Genomic DNA, 22883 nt, shown 5'->3' with positions numbered 1-22883 from the left:
AGCACTCAGGTGAGTAGAAAAGGAGACCGAGTTAAGCGGGGGCTCTGCTGGGTTGGGTTAAGTCACTCAGTCGTGTCCGACTCTTTGCGAACCCAGGGACTGTAACCTACCAGGCTCCTCCGTCCATGGGATTTTCCAGGCAAGAGTACTGGAGTGGGGTGCCATTGCCTTCTCTGGGGGCTCTGCTGTGCGTAACTAATTCCTGCCTGGCTCTGCTGGCATCTGAGAAGCATTGTTGAGGTGCTCTGCCACTTCCCTGCTGATGGTCTGGCTCCTGTGACCACCATGTGGGCACGGGCGCCGCCTTGCAGCTCTCAGAATGTTCAGCTCTGCTTAGCCAGCTGGTGGTATCTCAGGGAACTCCAGGCAGCCTGACTCCATAGCTGGGATTTTGTACGTCTGCATTATATGAGGGCTGTGGTTGGTGGAAAATCATGAGCAGTCCGAATAATCTTAGCATAGTTTTTCACATAATTTATTGAACAGGCTATCCACTTACATTACTGAAAAAATACACAAAAAGTTATGCCTTGGGAAGGCTCACTTCTGCTTCTATCCCACATCTGCCTTGTCCTCCCTTCTCCCCACTAGAATAACCACTTTTATTAGTTTCTCTGTATTCTTCCAGAATTTCTCCATGCAAGCTTAAAAATATTCTTTTCCCTCCATTTGCTATATATGTAATTTCTGGATTATCTTGTTTATCCTTTAATTTGCTCATTACCCTTTACTTGTATATATGCTCACAGTGATTACTTGCATTATTTTTCTGTATGTATTTTAAACCAGTTTCTTTTTTATTTCTGAAACCAAAAGTAGCTTTTTTTCTGGGAGGGGGCGTCAGAGAATGCAATTGATTAGGGAAAAATGAGATTAATTAACCTTGAAATGGATTGTTAATTTAAGCATCTTCTTATATGTTTTTTATCGTCAGTGCTTTGATTTAGATCCATTTAAAATATGAGCCTCCAAAGAGATGAGTAAGCTTTTCCTGTATTGAGAATGAAAAAAGGAGGAGGTACTTCTGTTAAATGTTTTTAAGAACACAGTGTAAGTTGAGTTTGTTTACAGGTGGGCATTTTCTGCCTTTTATCTGGGTATCCTGCATGCAGAAGGTGAATTACTGCCTGTGAATTACTGCCTGACTGTGAATTACTGCCTGACGTGGGAGGAGACCATTACTGATACAGAGTTGCATTTGAATTTCAGTGTGGAACATTTTACTCTGAGAGAGTGACTTTATTAGCTAAATAAATGCATGTGATCTGGAGGTCTGCTTAGTATTTTAACTTCACTGGGTTGGTTATAACTACCTTGAGTGCAGAGAACAGTGTAGAGTAATACTCAAAGACATTTGAGTGAAGCAAATGTGGATATTTGAGTTATTTTTTTCCTGGTTGTCAGTATGCTTAAGACCAAAGATTGGTACTGAATTAGTATAGAAATGATGAACTTAAGTGTTATTCATAGGGTAGACTCAGAAACTTAATCATTGAATTACACTGCTAGTGTAGTTTTGTATAAATAAAAGTACGTCGACAAGCTTTCAACCTTGCAAAGTATGTCATCAATAGTTCTGATTATGAGATTAGTGTATATTCATCATAAATTTCAAACTTGTAAAGTACAGAGGATATAAAGAAGAAACAGTATCACAAGCTGGAGTGTGCCTGTTTCCCTCCTATTCCTTTTTTGCTAATATGTATTGATCTATCTGGGGCTTCCTTGGTGGCTCAGACAGTAAAGAATCTGCCCCAAATCCTAGAGACCCAGGCTCGCTCCTTGTGTCAGGAAGATCCTATCTATCTATCTATCTGTCTATCTATCTATCTATCTATCAGTATAGCACTAGATAACATTTTTAAGACAACAGTGGTATCATTGTCTCATTATAACTTTTTGTCCTCGTCTTTTAAAACCTAGCTATGTGAGAATTTCTGCCAGGCCGTCGACATCCAGAAGCTGTTTTAAATAGGAGAAGCATTGGAGTGCATCTCTCTGACAATCTCTTACTTTGCTTTGGCTTCCAAGTGAAGTCCTTATGATGTTTCCAGGGACCTGTGTGTTCACACAGAGTTACCAAGCAGATAGAATTTTTTTTTTCTCCTCCTGCTTCCTAGGGTTTCTTCTCTGTGTTTAGTATTTGTGAACTTGCCAGTTGCACTCATGAGTAGTATTTAGGAGAGGATGTGTTGGAGTTCTATCCATTAGTCCAGTGGATTGTTAAGTCTTTGTTCTTATACTCATCTGCTGTAAGAATTCATCATATTTTATATCTAAGATTGTTTGCCCATAATGACAGTTCTCTGAATCTTTACCACAAACAGATTGTTGAGTCGAAAGATAGTTGTCTCCTCCCTACTTTATCGGTTCTTTAATTGAGTAGTGTTCCTGTTATACTAGTAAATATTATGTTGCTATTTTTCCTCTGAAATTACATTTCTCTTTTCCCCCTTGAAAAACAAATAAACATCTCCTTCCCCATTCACCAGAATGGCGATTAGACATGTCTCAAGATTTCTCACCTTTGCGGGTGCCTGGTCTTGGCAGCATATGGGGTCTGTTTAGATTTGGCTCACCAGAATTTAAAAACAAAGGTCTGTCAAATATCTCTTGCTGCAGCTTTGGTTCTTGTTTTGTGGAAAGGTGAAGATTAACCTTGTTTCTTTTACTCTAAATTTTGGATGGTTTAGCTGAAACATTAATGGTCTATGGAAAAATAGGGGGACAGAGCAACTACACCCATGATAGTGGTGGCAGGGGATGAAGGTGTGAAATGAGTGAGAAAAATGTCTGAGTGCTATTATTACATTTCACATTCCATTACATTTAGTAATCTAAATCTATTGCTTGTAAATTGCAAAGTCCACGTAATAATTATGTTAACATTGACCGAATAACTTTTGTAGCTTACATTTGTAGGATACTTATTATAATCTGGTTTCATTAATACTCAGAATAACTGTGTAAGAGAGACATGTCACCACCTCCACCTCCGTTTTACTGAGTGGCACAGAGAGGTAATTTGCCCAGAGTCACAAAATTGGTAAGTTGTTGAGACAAAATGTGGTAAAGGTTGGTTGTGTGTTTAAACATTTTATGTGAATAACTTTAAGTTTTGTGAACTTTTGTTCATTTTAATATTGAAAAATTTCTGAATTTGGCTAGGGTGTGTTAGGTATTTTCTGCCTTATTCAGGTTATTTTTTAATCACTGTGCCACTAACCCAGTGGCGTGACCCATTGAGGTGAATTAGCAGCCCGTGTGACAGTGTTTTTGTGAGTCTGCAGAGAATTAATAAAGTTTGTGTGGTTCTTTGAGCTGTACTGATGAAAGGTAATCTAGTCTCTAAATACAAAGTGTTTTTGTTAATGATTCCCATCTTCTGGCCTCTCTTCTTTTGCCAGACATTCATGATCAGTGTCAGAAGAGAGATAATTTAGGAACAAATTCAATTTCAGGCTTATTTTTATTTAGTGGTGTGTTTTAAGGGGGCATTTTCTCATCTTGTCTTTCCTTCTCTCCCCATGCTTGCTGTATTTAAATACTGTAGCACTGTAATATACTATCTCAAGGTTATGCCCCAAGGAAATGGCCTAGTTTACTTGTTAGTGATGGAGGAGGAGAAGCGGTGATGAGACTAACTGGTTGATACTCCACTCTCTAGCACGTTTAGCTGTATTAATGGAAAATACCTTTAACCTCATAGTGATTGCTGGTGGCAGCAGCTGTGAGAATTGGGACCCTAACCATTAACTTCATTCAACAGTTCTCAAAATATGATTCCTTGGCCAGCAGCATCAGCATCTCCTGTGAACTTGGAGAAAATGCAAAATCTTGGCCCCATCCCAGGTCTGCTAAATCAGGATCCCGGTGGATGGGCTCAGCAATCTGCTGTTAACAGCCCTCCAGGTGATTCTGAATCTGAAGTTTGAGGACCCATGTCTGCACTATCAGCTGGCCTGGGGCCAGAGGAGTGGTTGTACATAGAGACCTGTAGCCTGTGTTTGGCAGTGACTGGGGCTGCAGAAGCTTGATTCCCAGAGAGTTGAGCTTCTTCCTCTGGTCTGGAGCAATTTGGGTTTTTGAACACATGCTTCATTACCATACACTGAAAGCCTTGCTTGAAGAATCTCCGAATCCTGCCAGTCTGTGCCTTAGGGGCACACTCGCTAGCTGGCCTATTTGGAGATTAATAACCTGCCCCCTGGGCTTGTTCCTCGTCCTCAGGGTAAGGGCAGCCTCTCTGATTTCCCTTTTCCCAGGAACTTTAAACAGCATCTAGAGAGTGGGGAGGTGACTCACCACAATCACAGGGTAGGGATGGACTTTCTAAACAAAATCTGAAGGGAGAGGATTATTCTTTCTAAATACTGATTACATAAAACCCCCATTTTGATATTTTAGTGAGTGCCTCCTAACGAAAAAACGTAACTAGGAAAACTTGAGGCAGACATGGGATTTTACTTGTGGATGGGACGTACACATTTAAATAAACATGAGGAAACTATACAAGCATGAATGTATCGAGTGCTTGGTGTTGTTGGCGGTGGAATCCTATTTTGCTTTACCCAATATAATTCAGCTTTTCCATTGATTATTTTCTTATTAATGGAAGCTATCCGTAAATTAGCTGTTAGTACTGTATAATCCACTAATTTGGAGAGGTCAAAGATAATTGAAGCAGTTTGATAATGGCTGCAGAGCATAGTAAAGAGAGAGGCTGTGTGACCTTGAATAAATTACTTAACCTCTCTGTGCTTATGTTTTTTCCTTGGTAAAATGGGCATTGTGTTAATGGTTGTTGTGTGGATAAAATTAGATATATAGAACAGTACCTGACCTATAGAACAAGAAATATTAGCTGATAGGTACTTTGGACTGGCCCTTACAATTTTTTTTTTTAACTTCTTACTTTTTCTTAGCGTATTTTTAAATTGGAATGTAAATACAGTTAAGACTTTGGAATAAAGGGTTGGGCTTAAATGTTGGTATAAAGGGTTAGACTTAATTATTTGATTGGATTCTTATAGCGTATGGTCTTCCCAGGTGGCGCTAGTGGTAAAGAATCTGCCTGCCAATGCAGGAGATGTTAGAAATGTGAGTTTGATCCCTGGATCAGGAAGATCTGCTGGAGTAGAAAATGGCAACCCATTCCAGTATTCTTGTCTGTCTGTGGACAGAGGAGCTTGGTGGGCTATGGCCCATGGGGTCGCAAAGAGTTAGACACGACTGAAGCAACTTAGCACACATGCAATGAGTGTGCTTGTGTTCTGGTTAATTGAGTTTTCTAGATGGCTAATAGTTAGGTTTGGTAATTGGGGTAGTTGTGGGACTTCAGGATTACTGCTGTAGATACCATGATAATTCAGTTCTGAAAATCTAGAATATTGGATTAACTGTATTCAGCATGTTCTCTAAAAATGGTGTTTTGATTACATTTTGATGTTTTGATGTTTTTCCTCTTTTCAAACTGTGAGATAAAAGTGTTAGCCGCTCAGTCATGTCCGACTCTTTTGCAACCCCAGGAACTGTAGCCGACGAGGCTTCTCTGTTCATGGGCCTCTCCAGGCAAGAATACTGGAGTGGCTATTCCATTCTCTAGGGGATCTTCCTAACCCAGGGATCAGACCTGAGTCTCTTGCATTGCAGGAAGATTCTTTACCATCTGAGCCACCAGGGAATCCTTTTTTCAGACTGGGATCAGATAAAATCACATTAGTTAGGGGTTTTGGTTTGTTGAGTTCCAATGAGTTGATTTTATTACACACATAATCTCAAATCTAGAAACCTGTCAGGTTACAAAAGTGAATTTGTATATTGTTGTGAACTTGTAATATATTTGCTCTTATAAACCATGTTTCCAAAGCATAACCAGGCACAGGGCAATGTAATGTAAGCCTGTTCAACCTGAAAGATAGATCCCCAGACCAGCAGTGCCACAGGGTCTAATCATCATGTGAGAATTTGCTGTGGGAAAGAGAATTATAAATGACAACCAGGATTTTTTGTCTTCCCAACCCTTTCGCTTAAGCTGTGTGACCTTGGCTTCATCTATAGCATGGATGATCTGAGTTAGGCCTCCAGAGACCTTTTTTAGGCGAGGGGAAGATAGACTATGATTTTGTGGTAGTAGGATGTGTGGGTGCAGAGTTTTGGGGGCAGGGAACAGGATGGTTTCTAGGGTGTGCAGGTGATGGCACGGGGCACGTTTTAGGTCTTGTGCTTATTAGCAGAGTCTCGGCTGCAGGCACGTATTACCCCTGAGAGGTCCAGGCCGGGTTGGAGAAGCTGAAGCCTGCAGGGTCATGTGGGGCAACTGGCAACTATATGCCGAGTATTTCAATCTGAGTGTTTATAATAGGCTGCTGCTTATGGTGCCTCTTTTAAATTTTTTTCTAGGAGAGTTTAAATGGATAAGGGTCAGCAGTTTTATCAATTTTAAAAGCCCCCTTATTATAATAATTAAATGTATTTTTGCTTTTACTTACCTCTGTTTTATATGAGCATGCATTTACATTTGATTACTGTTGTAATATGGTGTGTGTGTTTTAAATAAACGATATATAAAGCACTAAAGATGCTTTCCACTTCTACTCAGCATTCTCTGGAAAAGGATCTGAGATGTTTATAGAATCCAACAAGCTTTTGGTAAAGTACATGTTTTTAAATCATGTTGAACATGTAAAGAAAAGACAGACTTGAGCTTGTTAAAAAAATTACTCCTGTCAAGTCCCATGTAACTTTGCCTGTCAAACAAGACTTGAAAATGTTTTCCCCAAGTGGCCATGTCTTAACAATTTATGTCCTTGAGGGAGTTCCTTGGAAGGAACCAAGTTCTGGGAGGTCACATTTTTCTTTCAAGTTTGATTTCCAAAGTGAAAATGAACTTCTGTTTTTTAACTTGAACTTTGAAAAAAGAAAAACCAATGAAGAGCTTTCAGAACTATGCAACAATTGTGTTATATGGAGCTGAGCTTCACCATCTCTGCAGCTAGAAATGAATCTTGACAGTTTCCTTTGTAGCTATAAAAATGGAGGGAGAAAGAGAAGAGGTAAAAAATGCTGAGTCTGAGAAATTGTTCTAGCCACTTAAACCTTCACTATATAAATGTCTGTTTATATTAATGGAGTAAGACCAAATAACAATAATCTTTTTTTCTAGTGAAAAATTTTCTCCCCTGGGAAATCAATCACTTTGCAAGCTTCTCGTTGAAAACATATGAATAGACAAAATTTAACATTGATCGTAATTAGGAAATGTACAGTTCTGACGATGAAATTCCAGTCAAAGTGGATTATTTAGGCTAATGGAGAAGGAATAATCTAGAAATATTTTTGCTTTATTAAGTCCTTGAAAATGAATATATTTCATGTTTTCAGAGTCATAATGTAGTACTTTAAGTTGAGCCATAGTGAATATCTGTTTCAGGAAGAATTGGAAAGGATTCTCAATTACTTGATTGCTTGTGCATGGATGCTCTGTCATATCCATGTCCAACTACTTTGCAACCCCATGGACTGTAGACTCCTCTGCCAGGCTCCTCTGTCCATGGGATTTTTTCAGGCAAGAATACTGGAATGGGTAGCCATTTCATCCTCCAGGGGATCTTCCCCACTTAAGGATCAAACCTGAGTCTCCTGCATTGCAGGTGGATTCTTTACCAGCTGAGCCATCAGATATACCGCTTTTGTTCACATGTTTTTTCTATAACCATGTAATATGAAAAATAGAACACGTTACCTTTCAAGTGGCCTTGCAGATCTAGACAAAGCTGAAGTACCCTATTAACATACTGTGGGTTTTAATTTTCCTCAGTCGGAGATAATAATTAAATGCTTTCCTTTTTAAATCTTATTGTTGGGTGGTCAGATGAATAACTTGTGAAGGGGAAAGAAAACCATGAGGTGGAGGCAGTGATAAAATTCTTTATTGGCTAAATAGTTACTGCAGTACCTTGAAAGGTAATGTATTGTCTTTAGCATTCAAGGATGTAACTGCTTTGTTGTTGTTGCTGTTGAGTCGCTAAATTGTGTCTGACTCTTTGTGACCCCACTGCCTGTAGTATGCCAGGCTCCTCTCTTCTCCATTCTCTCCCAGAGTTTGGTCAAATTCATGTCTGTTGAGTCAGTGATGCTATCTAACCATCTCATCCTCTGCCTCCTCCTCTTGCCCTCAGTTTCCTAGCATCAGGGTCTTTCCCAATGAGTTGGCTCTTCCCATTAGGTGGCCAAAGTATTTGAGCTTCACCAACAGTCCTTTGCATGAATATTCAGGGTTAATTTCCTTTAGGATTGACTGCTTTGATCTCCTTGCAGGCCAAGGGACTCTCAAGAGTCTTCTTCAGCTCCACAGTTTGAAAGCATCAATTCTTTGGTGCTCAGCCTTCTTTATGGTCCAACTCTCACATCTGTATATAGCTACTGAAAAAACCAGTAATTGCTAAGGAACTGTTTAACTACTTGCTTTGACTTTTCTCTATGGCTGTAGCAGATTTATGGTGATTGATTTCATGTTGGGTACATTTCCTTTGATGATGAGCTGGCTTTATGGCCATGGAAATGAGCAGTGGGGATTGGCTCATGTGAAAAACCATGGACATGGGTAGCCATTCACATTTTTTAAGCTGATTTTTAAGAAGTTTACTTGCATAATCATGCTGGTTTTGTGATTTCATGATTTTTTAGTTTTAGGTGTTATTAATATCTCTTAACCTCTTCAGATGAGGATTTAGCTCTTTTCCTTCCCTCTATCCAGCCGCTACCACACATGTATACCTCCCATCCCCACATCCTCCCTACACACTTGTCTTGTGGTTTTTAATTCACCATTTGGCGTTTGCCGTATTATTACAGATGCTATTCAAAGCAGAGCCACATCAGCAAACATGATTATTTTTCATTTACTATACATCTTCTGTTTCCCCTGACATTAGTGGGTTTTTTGGTGTGTTTGTTGTTATGTCCACTTCAGACTCTATCCTAGCAGTGTCTTCTTAAGAATTCTCTGAATTCCATCTGTTTTTGAAGTTTCTCCCTGAGCTTTCTGATCTGATCTAATCAAGGTTGATTCTTCTCTATAACTACTGTGCAGCTGTCACTCTGAACTCCTTCACTGTCATCCTGGAGATCCTACTCTCTCCCGACTTAGGTTTGTCTCATAACACCTTCTTGGTTTACTCCTTCATTTGGGTGGAGCTTGGCCTAGGTGTCTTCCTTAGAAAGACTATATTACAGGCAAAGTTTTTTGCATGTCAACCCTTTCATTTGATTGGTAGTTTTGCTGAAATAGGAATCTTAGGTTAAAAATTGTTTACTTTTTCTACTCTGAAAACATTGCCCTTTAAGTTTTTTTAGCTTTTAGTTTTCACTTTGGTATTGAGAAGGTGGAGCTTTCCTGGTGTCTCAGTGATAAAGAATCCACCTGTCAATGCAGGGGACAGGAGTTCAATCCCTGGGTTGGGAAGATCCCATGGGAAAGGAAATGGCAACCTTTTCCAGTATTCTTGCCTAGAAAATCCCATGGACAGAGGAGCCGGGTGGGCTACAGTCCAGACACAACTTCAGTTCAGTTCAGTCGCTCAGTTGTGTCTGACTCTTTGCGACCCCACGGACTGCAGCATGCCAGGCCTCCCTGTCCATCACCAGCTCCCAGAGTTTACCCAAACTCATGTCCATTGAGTCGGTGATGCCATCCAACCATCTCATCCTCTGTCATCCCCTTCTCCTCCCACCTTCAATCTTTCCCAGCATCAGGGTTTTTTCAAATGAGTCAGCTCTTCGCATCAGGTGGCCAAAGTATTGGAGTTTCAGCTTCAACATCAGTTCTTCCAATGAGCACTCAGGACTGATCTCCTTTAGGATGGACTGGTTGGATCTCCTTGCAGTCCAAGGGACTCTCAAGAGTCTTCTCCAACACCACAATTCAAAAGCATCAATTCTTCGGCACTCAGCTTTCTTTGTAGTCCAACTCTTACATCCATACATGACTACTGAAAAAACTACAGCCTTGACTAGGTGGACCTTTGTTGGCAAAGTAATGTCTCTGCTTTTTAATGTACTGTCTAGGTTGGTCATAACTTTCCTTGCAAGGAGTAAGCGTCTTTTAATTTCATGGCTGCAGTCACCATCTGCAGTGATTTTGGAGCCCCAAAAGCAACAACAAAATTGAAAAACAAGTTCAAGACTCTTCTTTCCCTCTTTAAAAGATATTAGCGTCAGCTCTTACATCCTAAAGTTCTGAAATTTCACAGTGATGTCCTTTGGGCTGTGTTTGTTTTTGTTTTAGTTAATATTGTTGTGTACTTGATGAGTTTTTTAAATCAAGAAAACTGTTTGCTTTAGTTCTGATTAAAGGTTTTGAATTAATTCTTAATTTGCTCTCTTTTTATATTTTCTGATGTGAGATCTGGGCTGATGTTCAAGCTTTATCTTTTCTCTACATTTTTCATTCTCATTGTTTTGTGGTTTTACTTTCTGAGCTATTTCTTGTTCTTTCTCTTCCAGGTCTTCTGTTGAGCCTTTCATTTCTGCTGTCAGATTTTTAATTCCAAGAGCTCTTTTTCTGTTGTTCTGAGTGCTCTTTTATATGCCATCCTGCTCTTAGTTGCACTGTTATATTGTCTCCTCATATCTCTTTGAGAATATTAATGTTTTAAAAATTTTATTCACATTGAATATGTTTCTATCAAGTTAGTGTTTTTTTTTTTTTTTCCCATTCTGTTTAGGTCTCCTTTGTATTTTAGTCATTTTTTTCCCCCAGGGTGTCTGGGTAGTACTATATTGTCTATTCATTTACGCATGGTGGAACATAAAGGCGGATTGGAGGGTCTGAGAGTTTAGACAGAGTTAACTAAGTGGACAGATTTTGTGGGAGAATCCCTGCTGATAATAACTTTAGGTCATTATGCATGCATGTTTAGTTGCTAAGTCATGTCCAACTCTTTTGCGACCTCATGGACTGTAGCCTGCCAGGCTCCTCTGTCCGTGGGATTTCCCAGGCAGGCATACTGGAGTGGGTTGCCCATTTCCTTCACCAAGGGATCTTCTGACTCAGGGATCAAGCCTGAGACTCCTGCATTGGCAGACAGATAATAGACTGGTCAGATTCTCCAGAGAAAACACTTTTCATCTCATAGCTGGAGGGTAAGACTTGGCTGTCAGCTTTGCAGAGACTGTGGAAAGAAGGCAGGAGTCTGAGCATTCCGATGGCAGCTATTAACACCTCTGCTTTTGGTAGATTCTCAACTGTAAACCTTCCATGTTAGCCTCTGGTGAGAAATAATCTCCAGTCTCCTACTAGGGTGGGTGAGGGTTGGTCACCAGTGGTTTGAGGAGGGGACTGGTGGGATGTAGGATTCAGACTGCTTAAGCAGTTTTCAACCAATCCTTGTTTTTGCTGTTCCCTGCTTCCCAAGAAAATCAACTCATTTCTACATCGTCAGTGCTTGTTACCACCAAGACCTGCGCTGTGAAGACCCTGCAGTGTAAACAGTGTAGGTCCTTAGCTTCCTCCAGCTGCCTCAGCATTGGCCTTGTCAATTCTCCAGCCTACTCAACCTTCTGTATTCCAATTTCCAAAATTTTCTTGTTACGCATTCCCATTTTTCCATCTTCTTAAAATAGTTAAAAAAAAATTTTTTTTTTGTCTCTAGTTTTAGTGGGACTTTTTATACTTGTATTCAGTTTACCCCTCTTTGCCTGGAGTCCCTGGGCATTTTTTTGGGTATGTTATCCATACTTCCTCAAGTATGTCTTCACCCCATAGTTCCTCTGTTTTCCCTGTTCTGTTGGGAGTACCACCATTCTTCTAGCCATCACACAGGAGCCTGAAGGTCAACTTTGACTTTTCTGTCTCCCTCATTGTGTACCCACCCAGTGAACAATTTCTTCCTGAAGATCTCTCTCATTCTACTGTGTGAATCACAGGGCCACCGTGTTCCTGGCAGGGCTGTAAAAGTAGCCTTGTGGACAGGGACTGGATTAGCAGCCTGTCATAGTGAGGCTCGAACCATTCTTAATGAGATAACCTATTTGGAGAGACCTGACAGGTCCTAGGAGGAGAGACAGGAGCTGGGCCTTCTGGTTCTCTAATTTTCTCTTTCAGGGCTGTGTGATGTCTTCTGGGTGAAGTGGGCATTCTGCCGAGGGCCAGTGGAAGGGAGAAAACTGCTAAAGGTCATCCTCAGATCTGCCATGTCACCACCAAGATGAGAACACTACCCACAGTACTTCTGATGCCACGCGTGTTGGCTTTCTTCTTACAGTAAGCAATTCTCACTCTACCTTGAGCTAACTCAACCCCCATTGGTTAAGGATTCAGCCCCACAAGACTGCCACCCTCAGTTTAGACACAAGTTAAAGGTCCCTTTTTTTCTAAAAAAAAAAAAATAAAGTCCCAGGTTATTGCCTGTATTTCTAACCAACCAGTTTATAAGTGAGGGGTTCCCATAACCCCCTCCTCAGATTGCTTGAAGCTCACAGAATTGGTGGCTCAGACGATAATCTGCATGCGATGCAGGAGACCTGGGTTCAATTCCTGGGTTGGGAAGATCCTCTGGAGGAGGGCATGGCAACCCACTCCAGTGTTCTTGCATGGAGAATCCCCATGGACAGAGGGGCCTGGTGGGCTATAGTCCATGGGGTCACACAAAGTCGGACAAGACTGAAGTGACTAAGCACAGGGAAACCCTTACCTATGTTTATTGGTCGATTATAAAGAGTATCATAGAAGATCTAGATGAACAGCCAGCTGAGGAGGTGCACAGGGTGGCATTTGGAAGGGCCTTCTGGACAGAAGCTTCTGTACCTGTGGAGCTGGGGTGTGCCCTGGCACAGGGATGCATTCACCAACCAGAGGGTCTCTGAATTTCATCATTTAGGGTTTTTAACGGAGGTTTCATTACGTAGGTATGGTTCACTAAATCACTGGTCATTGTTGATTGAACTCAGTCTCCAGTCCCTCTGTTTTCCCTGGAGGTAGGAGATGAGTGAGGTGGGACTGAAAATTCCAACCCCCTAAACAGAGGGTTGGTTCCATCCCCCACCATTAAGATAAATTCAGGTATAGTTGAAAGGAGCTTCCTGTGAATATCAAAAAACACTTCCGTCACCTCTGTCCTTTTGGATATTCCAAGTGTCCTAGAAGCTCTCTGCTAGGAACCAGGACAGAGATCAAATCAGTATATTTCTTATATCACAATATAATCAGATACAGGCCCGTACCGTACTCACCCAGGCCTAGTCATTTTGCAGCCACATTGTTTCAGTTGTCTTCTAAGAGTCTTCCCTCTTCAGGCGTTCCTGTTCATCAAATTCATTTTGCCCTTGTCTTCCAGATGAATGTTTTGAAAATATTTATGTCATATCCCCAGTTGAAAATGCATTACCTGTAAAATGAAGTTGAAAAAATAAAGTCTTGACATGGAAAACGCTTTCTATTCTGATCTGTGACTGCCCCTAGTCAACAGATGGACCTCTTGGTTCCATCCCTTTGCTGACTGACTGACCCAGCCAAGTCCCTTCACTTGTCCTGGTTTCCTTTTTTGCAACATGGGAGGATTGTAATGGCCAACTTCCAGAGTTAGCTGATGATTGAATGAGATAAATCTTATTAAAAAAGTTTACAAGCTGAAAGTCATAAAGATCTAGCGTTTTTATTCGTGTTAATAAATCTATAAGTTTGTCCCTATTTTCTTTTAGCTCCACCCCCTCCCCCCCCATTGCCCACTCTCTGCCCTCAAGCGAGGCTGGTTTGTCACTGTTCTCTGAATCTAACTTGCTTATTTTTGCCCCCACATCTTTTGCTTATGCCATGTTTAGAATTGGTAAGCAACTGAGTTAGCGATAGATTTTGACTGACATCTGTTCTGATGGTTGAGGACCCTGAGTAGAGTGTCTGTGCTGAGGCTCCTGGTTACGTTCTGTCCTAGAACAGTCTGCCCTTTTCTCTCTGTGTATCTCAAGTGATGAATGTTCAGTCACCGATGACCAGTGATTTAATGAATCATACCTATGTAATGAAACCTCTTTTAAAAACCCTAAATGATATATTTCTGGGCCAAGTTAAAAATCCCTTTCTTTCCAGATGTCTTTCTTTTATACCTAAGTAATAATAACAGTTAGAAAATGGCTTGCTTTTCATGTTATTTATCTCTAAAGTTCAGCAAAAATACTAATACCTCAAGAATAGGAGCTGCCTTATGCTGCTTAAGATTCTTTTTCGTGCACTCACAGATGTTCAGACAGAGTGCCAAATGCAGTGTCTGGAGGTGACCTTGACCTTGGAAGAGTGTTAGAATTTTGAGGATTTTCTAGCGCTTGATACTGCAATACTTGGGTGACTTATATCACCTCTTTAGGCTACAGTTTCCTCATTTGAAATGTAGGTGAATGAGATTATGTGAGCTTTACTTTGGATTAGAATCTAAAGTAAAGAAAGTGGATTTTTTGTTTGTTTTTAAAAAATTCCTAAGCGAATTCACACATTGGGATACTATGAACTGACATCAGATAGAATGGACAAATAGGGTAAGAATTTCTGGTGATTTCATTATGCAGTGTACTTTGGTACTGAGTGCAGCTGGCATTTCTCTACTTTGGGTTATAAAGAGGAGTTCTTTTCCTTGGCTTCCCAGGTAGCTTAGTGATAAAGAATCCGCCTGCTAATTCAGAAGATACCAGAGACACAGGGTTGGTCCCTGGGTCGGGGAAGATCCCCTGGAGGAGGAAATGGCAACCCACTCCAGTATTCTTGCCTGAAGGATCCCATGGACAAAGGAGCCTGTTGGACTACAATCCATGGGATTGCAAAGAGTTGGACACGGCTGAGCACACCTGCATGCATATTTTCCTTGCAGTCTTGTTTGAAGTTGAGGCTGTCCGTGCTGGTTTAAGACTTATAGTGTGTGTCCATTATAATGAGTTCTTTCTCAGTGATCCTTAAGTTTTCACACAGTGTGTAACATGTATTAGAATGTTTTTCTGATTTCATAGCAAGAGTGAAATATTAACTGTTAAAATATTCGAATTGTATGACTAATGAACGTTTTTTCATAGGCCTCCAAAATGCAACTACAGTTGGTGTGTACCAAAAGGATTTGAACACCACAGATATTTTCCAGTTATTGATACTTCACTTGATATTTCCGTTTCTAAATTCATGTTTGTGAGAATGTGGAAAGGGTATGAAAGTAGGGAAAATAATGAACAAAATAAAGATACATTCCTTGAACAGGCAATTAAAGGGTCTGAGATTCTTTCTGTTAGCTGCTTTGCATTTTGACTTGGTTGAGATTTGGTGAGTGAATGAAATTCTAGAAGAGAACTGAAAACATTGTGGTTGACCAAACATTGACATTTTATCCTCCTTTTCTTCCCCTGCTCTTTAGAATCATGTCTCAAGTATATGCATTTCCATTCAGTTCTTTCCAAGAGAAATTATGTCATGTTGAGTGATGGTCATGCTCTCCTCCTTAATTTATTACATACAGCAGAACAAGGGTTCACTTTGATGACTTTTGCATTATTTTACGTGATGACAAAACATGAAAATCCAAAATTCTGATGTGGACTCGAAAGTAATTCTTAATGTTGAAGTTTTCCATTATTTCAGTCTTTTTTTTTTTTTTTAACAATGCCAGAAGTTGCTTCATTGTTGTGTGGATTTATCCTTCCTTTTACCTCCTATTGACCAGTTATAGAAAGAAATATTCTTTAATTTCATTAAGAAGGCCACTGTTGTATGGTAAAATACATCTTTTACAGTCCTACAAAAGGCTTTCAATTAGAGTTGATGTTATGAATTAATATTGGACTTTGACCTCTGAAACAGTCCAGGAATAGTCATTTTAAAATTCCACTTTGCTTCCTTTTGTTATGTTTGTGCTATTAAGTTCAGAAATGGGACTCCACTTGCTTGTTCCTACGTTTACAGTTTCATCTGGGTTGCAGTTCTAGTTCTTTGCCTTAGCTAAGGAATTGCTACCTTTAAAGGGATGTTAACAGCAGTGGTAATGAGGCCCCCAGTTTTCCCATGAACCACAGCTCTGGAACTCTAATGGTTGCAAATAGAAAGATGAAATTTGACATTTAAGAAAAAAATCTGATAGGTGGCTCAGATGGTAAAAAATCCTCCTGCAATGTGGACGACCTGGGCTCGATCCCTGGGTTAAGAAGATCCCCTGGAGGAGGGCATGGCAATCCACTCCAGTATTCTTGCCTGGAGAATCCCCATGGACAGAGGAGCCTGGCAGGCTCCAGTCCATGGGGTTGCAAAGAGTCGGACGTGACTGAGTGACTAAGCACAGCACAGCACTGCATTTAGGTGAAAGTGGAAGTGGCAGCCCAGTCCAATATTCTTGCTTGGGCAATCCCATGGACAGAGGAGGCTGGCAGGCTACAGTTACAGAGTCAGATATGACTGAGCAACTAAGCACACACACACATTCTTTTCATAATAGTTACTTTGAGAGAGTACGGCTTTCATCCAGTGTTTTTAGTGTCGTTAAAAACTTTGTTGAATTTTTAAAAAATTGAATCTGGAATCTGTTAGCATATTTACATTTTTGGTTTGTGCTCATGTGTTAGTTGTATGATGAAATTGTTATTGAAAAGGTGCTAGTGGTACAGGATTTTATTCCCCATGCTCACTAGTCCCACTTCCCTCTTCAGGAAGAATCACAGTCAGCATTTTCATGTCTATCCTCACAGCTCCTGTCACATTGTTTTGTCATCCCCCTATGGATAGACATGTGGGTTGTTTTTAAATTTTTATCATCTCAAGCCATGATGCAGTGACCATCCTTGTATCCACCTTGTTATGTAGCAGTATTGACAATATCTGGTATTACTGTGAAGCTGTCTCCTTTTTTATTGTTACATGTTGTTGATAATTTTTTATTTTTTAACCTTTATTTTGTATTGGAGTACTGCTGATTAACAGTGTTGTGATAGTTTCAGGTGGACAGCAAAGGGACTCAGCTATACATATATCCAATTCTTCCCCAAACTCCCTTCCCATCCAGTGTTATGCTGCCACCTAACACTGAGCAGAGTTCCCTGTGCTAACTGTCTTTTGAAGAGCATCGAATTCATTTTCAGCAAAATTATATGGCAAGAAATCTGGTGATAAGGTATGTGTTAAGCTCTTCACATAATGAAAATTTTGACATAGAGTGGTAATTTCCAGAGTTATTCCTGAAACAAATGTCTCAAGATCATTTCTAAAGATGGATATTGATCTGGATATAACAGTTCCTGGGGTGTGTGTGTGTGTTTAATTCATCTCCTTACTTTATAGTTAGACATTATACTCAATGTGCTGTTGAATTGTATTTAGTTGTAACAGATGATTTTCCTGAATCTTTAATTAAATAAACGTACTTTGATTCATCGTTGACTTTCACTCTCCGAATTGTAACGGCTGCTGTTTCTGACTGCCTGGGCTTTCCTACAGTTTGTCCACTTGGCTAAATCTACCAACTCATGCAAGGAGGTAGCATTTAAGCTGTGTGTTCTGTTCCCTTCCCTCTGTGCCTCTCCACTCTCCTGAGTTCTCCTGGCACCCTACCCATCTTAGTTCTGCTGCACATAGTGTCATGTGCTTTCCCTACTGTTTGTCCTTGCAGATCAAGTACCTTGAGAGCAGGCACTCACAGATTGTTTTACAGATCGTTTCATCCCCAGCTAGATATCGTGTATGTTAAATTCTTGACTGAATACAGTAGTGGGGATAACTGTGGAGAGAGCCTGGGGCTTACACTGGGAGGGACTTGGACCCCAGGTAAAAAACTTAGTGCTAAATTCAATGGGTAATAGGGGAATTACTGGTGTTTGAATAGAGGTGGGATAGGATTATACCTCTGATTAAGGAGATTAAGTCTTGTTATGTATGAGATGAAATGGAAAACTGAAACAGGAGTTGAAAAACAAGAATGAGGTTAAAGTGGTCTGGCTTGTATTTGGGTAATGATAATAGAAAAAGAAAAGAGGTGACATTTTGGGATAGAATTTGCCAATATGACGACTGACTAGGTGCAGCATCCATGTATTCATTCAACTACTTGTGTGGTGTGGCATGCTGGGCACTGTGTTAGGCATTGATGGAAAGGGGCAAAGGACAAGCCTGCTGAACGGGTGTGGAAGGTGGGTGGCCTATAGCATGGTAATGCCACTATGGGCAATGTTAAGCCAGGAAGGAGGAACTGGTTTTGTTGGACAGTGTTGTTAGCTTTTTGACTTGTAGAGTTTAAGCTGCAGAGGAATGTTCAGTAGAATATTGTTGGCAACATGAGTTCTTTTGAAATGGATTTTGTGTTTAATCTGTGTGAAGGTGAGAGTTGAGGCCCCAGAAGTAAAGCACTCCAAGAATTACTTAGATTCTGCCTCGTTGGAAAGCTCAATCACTCTCAGTCGTGGCGTAGTGCAGAAGCCTTGGGTTTCTGAAAGCCCTCCTCCTCTCACAGCCAGGGCAGTAGACACGAGGACTGAGAAATGAACACTGAATTCAGGTGGGAGCAAAGGGAAGATGGAAAGTTGACAAAACGAGGATGAAGGGCCAAAGAACTGCTAATTTTGTTGTATCTGTTTCTTATTCCACTTTTCTGACTTGGTATTTGTGATGGTTCATTTTCTGTGTCAACTTGGCTAGGCTCTGGTGCCCAAATGTTTGATCAAACACATGTCCAGGTGTTGGGGTATTTTTCAGATGTGATGAACATTGAAATCAGTAGACTTTGAGTACAGCTGATTTCCCTCCACAATGTGCTTGGCAACTGTCATCCTATCAGCTTGAAGGTCTTAAGATATAGATTGATGTCCCCCAAGGAAGAGGCAGTTCTGCCTCCAGACTGCGGTGTCAGCTTCTCCCTGGGCCTCCAGCACGGCCTGCAGATTTCAGACTTGGCTGCCCCCACAACCGCATGAACCAATTCCTTAAAATAAACATCTCTAGATAGATGGATGGACACATGCGTACGTACACACATGCATACATACATACATTCACATACACACATCCTGTTGGTTCTGTTTCTTTGGAGAACCCTAACTAATACAGATTTTAACATAGCTAGAGTCAAGTTGTATTTTCTATTTACTGAGCTTGTTATTTAGCATTTAGTGTCATGCTGGCTTCTGAGTCTTTTGACAGATGATTCTCTGCTTCTCAGGAGTTTCTGATTCTGCTCTTGGCTCGGTCAGTACCTGGTGTGTGCCTCTCCTAGGCATTATATGTCTATTTCCTAAATAAATCTGTGAGCTTCCTGCAACTTATGACTTGCTCCTACTGGCTTGTGTAGCTTGGGTAGCCAGCCTGGGGGGCACATAAGAATTTGTCTCAGTGTGTCTATTCAGTTAAACAGTTTACCTCTGACCGATACTAGAAAGAACTCAAAAGGAGACACACTAAAATGGAAAGTGTGACCAGAAAGAACCAGAGAGGCTGGCAAGCACATTGGCAGCATCTTCTGGTTTATAGTCTTGTGTTGGATGGCAAGTGTGATACATATTATGGTCACTTGGCTACCACAGCCAACCATTATCTAATCAATATTTGTTTTTCAATTTATCAAATATTTACTCAGATATGACTTCACCAGTAATGGCTAGGTAACACTAGACTTTAAAATATTTCTTAGAGACATTTTCAAAGAAACATAGAGGACCAAGAAACAAATGCTTATAATCTTATTACCCACAAAAAAATAAACATTTTTTTTTAACATTTTTTTTAATAGACTGACTTAGAATTTTTAGTATACTCAGATATATGCAGTGATAGCATATTGTGTAGGATAACTTTTCCTTTTTTAAAAGTAAACATGTCATGTCATCTTTTGCTGTTATTTAACTATACATTTTTTTACTACCTGTGTAGTATTCCATTATAGGGAAATATATTACTTAATCAATCCCCTTATTATTGGACATTTGATCTCTCTCCTCCCCTTTTCCTCCCTCCCCTTCTCCTTTTCCTTGTTCTTCCTTTCTGTCTTAAATATGGGCTCAGGGCGTATGTTTGCACAATGTATCTTTCTATACTTGACAATTATTTCCTAAGAATGAATTATTAAAAGTAAAATTTCTGGGTCACTTGTTGTTTAGACAGTAAGTCGTGTCTGACTTCTTTTGAGACCCCACGGACTCCTCTCCCCATGGATTTCCCAGGCAAGAATACTGGAGTGGGTTGCCTATTCCTTCTCCAGAGGATCTTCCTGACCCAGGATCGAACCTGCATTTACTGCGTTCCATGCGGATTCTTTACCAATGAGCTGTTGGGGAAGCCCTGGTCACTGGCAATGAGCTTTATTTTTAAAGGTTTTTGCAATATGTTTCCTAAGTGCCTTCCAAATACGTTTTACCAACATAGTTTAATTCCAGTGACACAGGAGAGTTCCATGAATGGCATTCTTGCAATATGTACAGGTGTGTAAGTGACTGATTTTTTTTTTTTTACCTTCTAGGATGGGTTGTTTTTTCTTAAAGTCTTGAATATTCTGTGTAAGATCTTGTTCAACCTGTTAAGCCTATTAGTGATTCTATCCAGATAAATTAATAGTCATCATGTATCCATGCTTGTTTGAACAGAATGCTCAAGCATCCAAAATATGAGTAGCCAGTCTTGCAGCATTCGTGAGTGACTCACTTGTTTGTTTGAAATGCAAATCGATGGGAGGAGGCAAGTCAAAAGACTATGAATCTTTAAAGGAACCATAATATAGTATGAAGATGAATGAACTATCCCCAACCCCAATCCTGGAGGATGAAGTATAGCACATCAAATCATGTTATATTGTCATAAAACTCCAAACAATTACAAATGATATAACCATCAGTTAAAAATAATGGTATCCCAAGAACCAGGATCACATCTTGTATCTTAATTCATCTCTGATAAGAAATATTGAAAGAGTACTATTATAGTCTCATTGAATTTTTCTCATGGATTACAATTAAGCTATACTTGTAATATTGCTTCATGATAATTCAGAAAACTTTAGGACAGAAAAAATTATGAAAGCTATGGTAGTTATTTCTGGTTTTGTCATTGTTCATAAAGCTACTTTAGTGTAAAGGACCATCATTTATTCTAAGATCATTTTTTTGAAAAAGTTTCATTCAAGCAATAAATTTGTTTTCTCTTTGAAATTATTCAAGACTCATTTTCTTACTTAGATTTAATTTTTTCTCCATGAAGCTCAAGGACATTCTAGAAACTTCAGATTTCTAGCCAGAAAATCAAGACATAGTTTCATAGGATCAGTCCTGATATATCTTATTTCTTTACTGCAGTTAATAAGTATAGTAAAAGATAAATCCATAATATGACAAATGAAATTAAAATTTTCTCCCATTTTAACCATTTTTATTTTTTGATTGAAGATCATTAAACACTTTTTGGAATTTTGAAAACACATGGATAAATTTAAAGTAGTTCCCATGAAGTAGTTCCTATAAATTAAGGGGGTATGTGTAACTGAATAAATCTACCTTTCTGTGCCTTTGGCCAGAGTCCTATATTTTTCTTTCCCAGAGTTCAAGGAAGGACTGCTTTTATATAAAAGAAAATTTCTGTGTAATCAAGTTTATGCATTTGATTCACTAAAGATTCAAATGGAAACACAAAGACACACACCAGTCTGAAATTTTCTGTGCTCAGATTCAATTATAGCTAACTGAAGCCTTAGATGTTCCAGCATAGCCTAATTAAGAGGTAGAAGAAATGGAAAAATAGACAGATGATCTAAAAACAGAGAGCTGCTCCTGAGTTTGCTGCTGCAAAAGGGGAATTACATAGGTGTGGCTCCTGTTGCTGGTTGGGGTTAAAACTGCCAGGTAAAAATTCCTGGGGTTCAGGGTCTTCAGTCATGTAGACTTTTTTTTTTTTTTTTTTTTTAACACAAGACGTAGTATTTTGAATCAGTAAAGGAGTAAGGATAAGGTGAGACATTATGTGAAAGAAGGATATCATACAAGTTATGTATTTCAGTAAGGGTATGGCAGGGAAAATAACTCACTCTTAATTAACTTGTGTGACTCAAGATTTTGTTCAATTAACATAATAAATTAAAATGTCATGAAGAATTTTTAATGCTGGGAATTTTTGTAATTCTTGGGCTTTTGAATCCTCAGTGAGTCAGTCGTTAGATCTGAGAGCATCATTCTCTTAACTCCAGATCCATAATTTGATAGAAGATGCCCAGAATTATCCTGGTTTTTCTTCAGTAGTAGATGACACCACCCTTATGGCAGAAAGTGAAGAAGAACTAAAGAGCCTCTTGATGAAGGTGAAAGAGGAGAGTGAAAAAGGTGGCTTAAAGCTCAACGTTCAGAAGACTAAGATCATAGCATCTGGTCCCATCACTTCCTGGGAAATAGATGGGGAAACAGTGGAAACAGTGTCAGACTTTATTTTTTTGGGCTCCAAAATCACTGCTGATGGTGATTGCAGCCATGAAATTAAAAGACGCTTACTCCTTGGAAGGAAGGTTATGGCCAACCTAGATAGCATATTTAAAAGCAGAGACATTACTTTGCCAACAAAAGTCCGTCTAGTCAAGGCTATGGTTTTTCCAGTGGTCATGTATGGATGTGAGAGTTGGATGGTGAAGAAAGCTGAGCGCCGAAGAATTGATGCTTTTGAACTGTGGTGTTGGAGAAGACTCTTGAGAGTCCCTTGGACTGCAAGGAGATCCAATCAATCCATCCTAAAGGAGATCAATCCTGGGTGTTCATTGGAAGGACTGATGTTGAAGCTGAAACTCCAATACTTTGGCCACCTCATGCGAAGAGTTGACTCATTGGAAAAGACCCTAATGCTGGGTAGGATTGGGGGCAGGAGGAGAAGGGGATGACAGAGGATGAGATGGTTGGATGGCATCACC

The 22883-nt window shown here is 39.9% G+C and overlaps 1 protein-coding gene and 1 long non-coding RNA gene across 3 annotated transcripts in view; one reads left to right on the top strand and one right to left on the bottom strand.

The window, feature by feature from the left end:
- NHSL1 (NHS like 1) overlaps nucleotides 1–22883 on the top strand; it is a 400302-nt gene that overhangs the window by 153802 nt on the left and 223617 nt on the right. The window lies entirely within an intron of this gene.
- LOC145521074 (uncharacterized) overlaps nucleotides 6647–22883 on the bottom strand; it is a 28348-nt gene continuing 12111 nt past the window's right edge. The window contains exons 3-4 of the long non-coding RNA XR_014065076.1: nucleotides 13234–13388; nucleotides 6647–7026 (exon numbers count right to left, since the gene is read on the bottom strand). This is a non-coding gene — a long non-coding RNA (uncharacterized LOC145521074). The remainder of the gene's footprint in view (nucleotides 7027–13233; nucleotides 13389–22883) is intronic.

Source organism: Giraffa tippelskirchi, chromosome 9 (genome assembly GCF_054371585.1).
Source record: "Giraffa tippelskirchi isolate mGirTip1 chromosome 9, T2T-mGirTip1v1.2.pri, whole genome shotgun sequence".
In the NCBI taxonomy this organism is placed as follows: Eukaryota; Metazoa; Chordata; class Mammalia; order Artiodactyla; family Giraffidae; genus Giraffa; species Giraffa tippelskirchi.
This window is presented reverse-complemented; position numbering and strand designations above follow the sequence as displayed.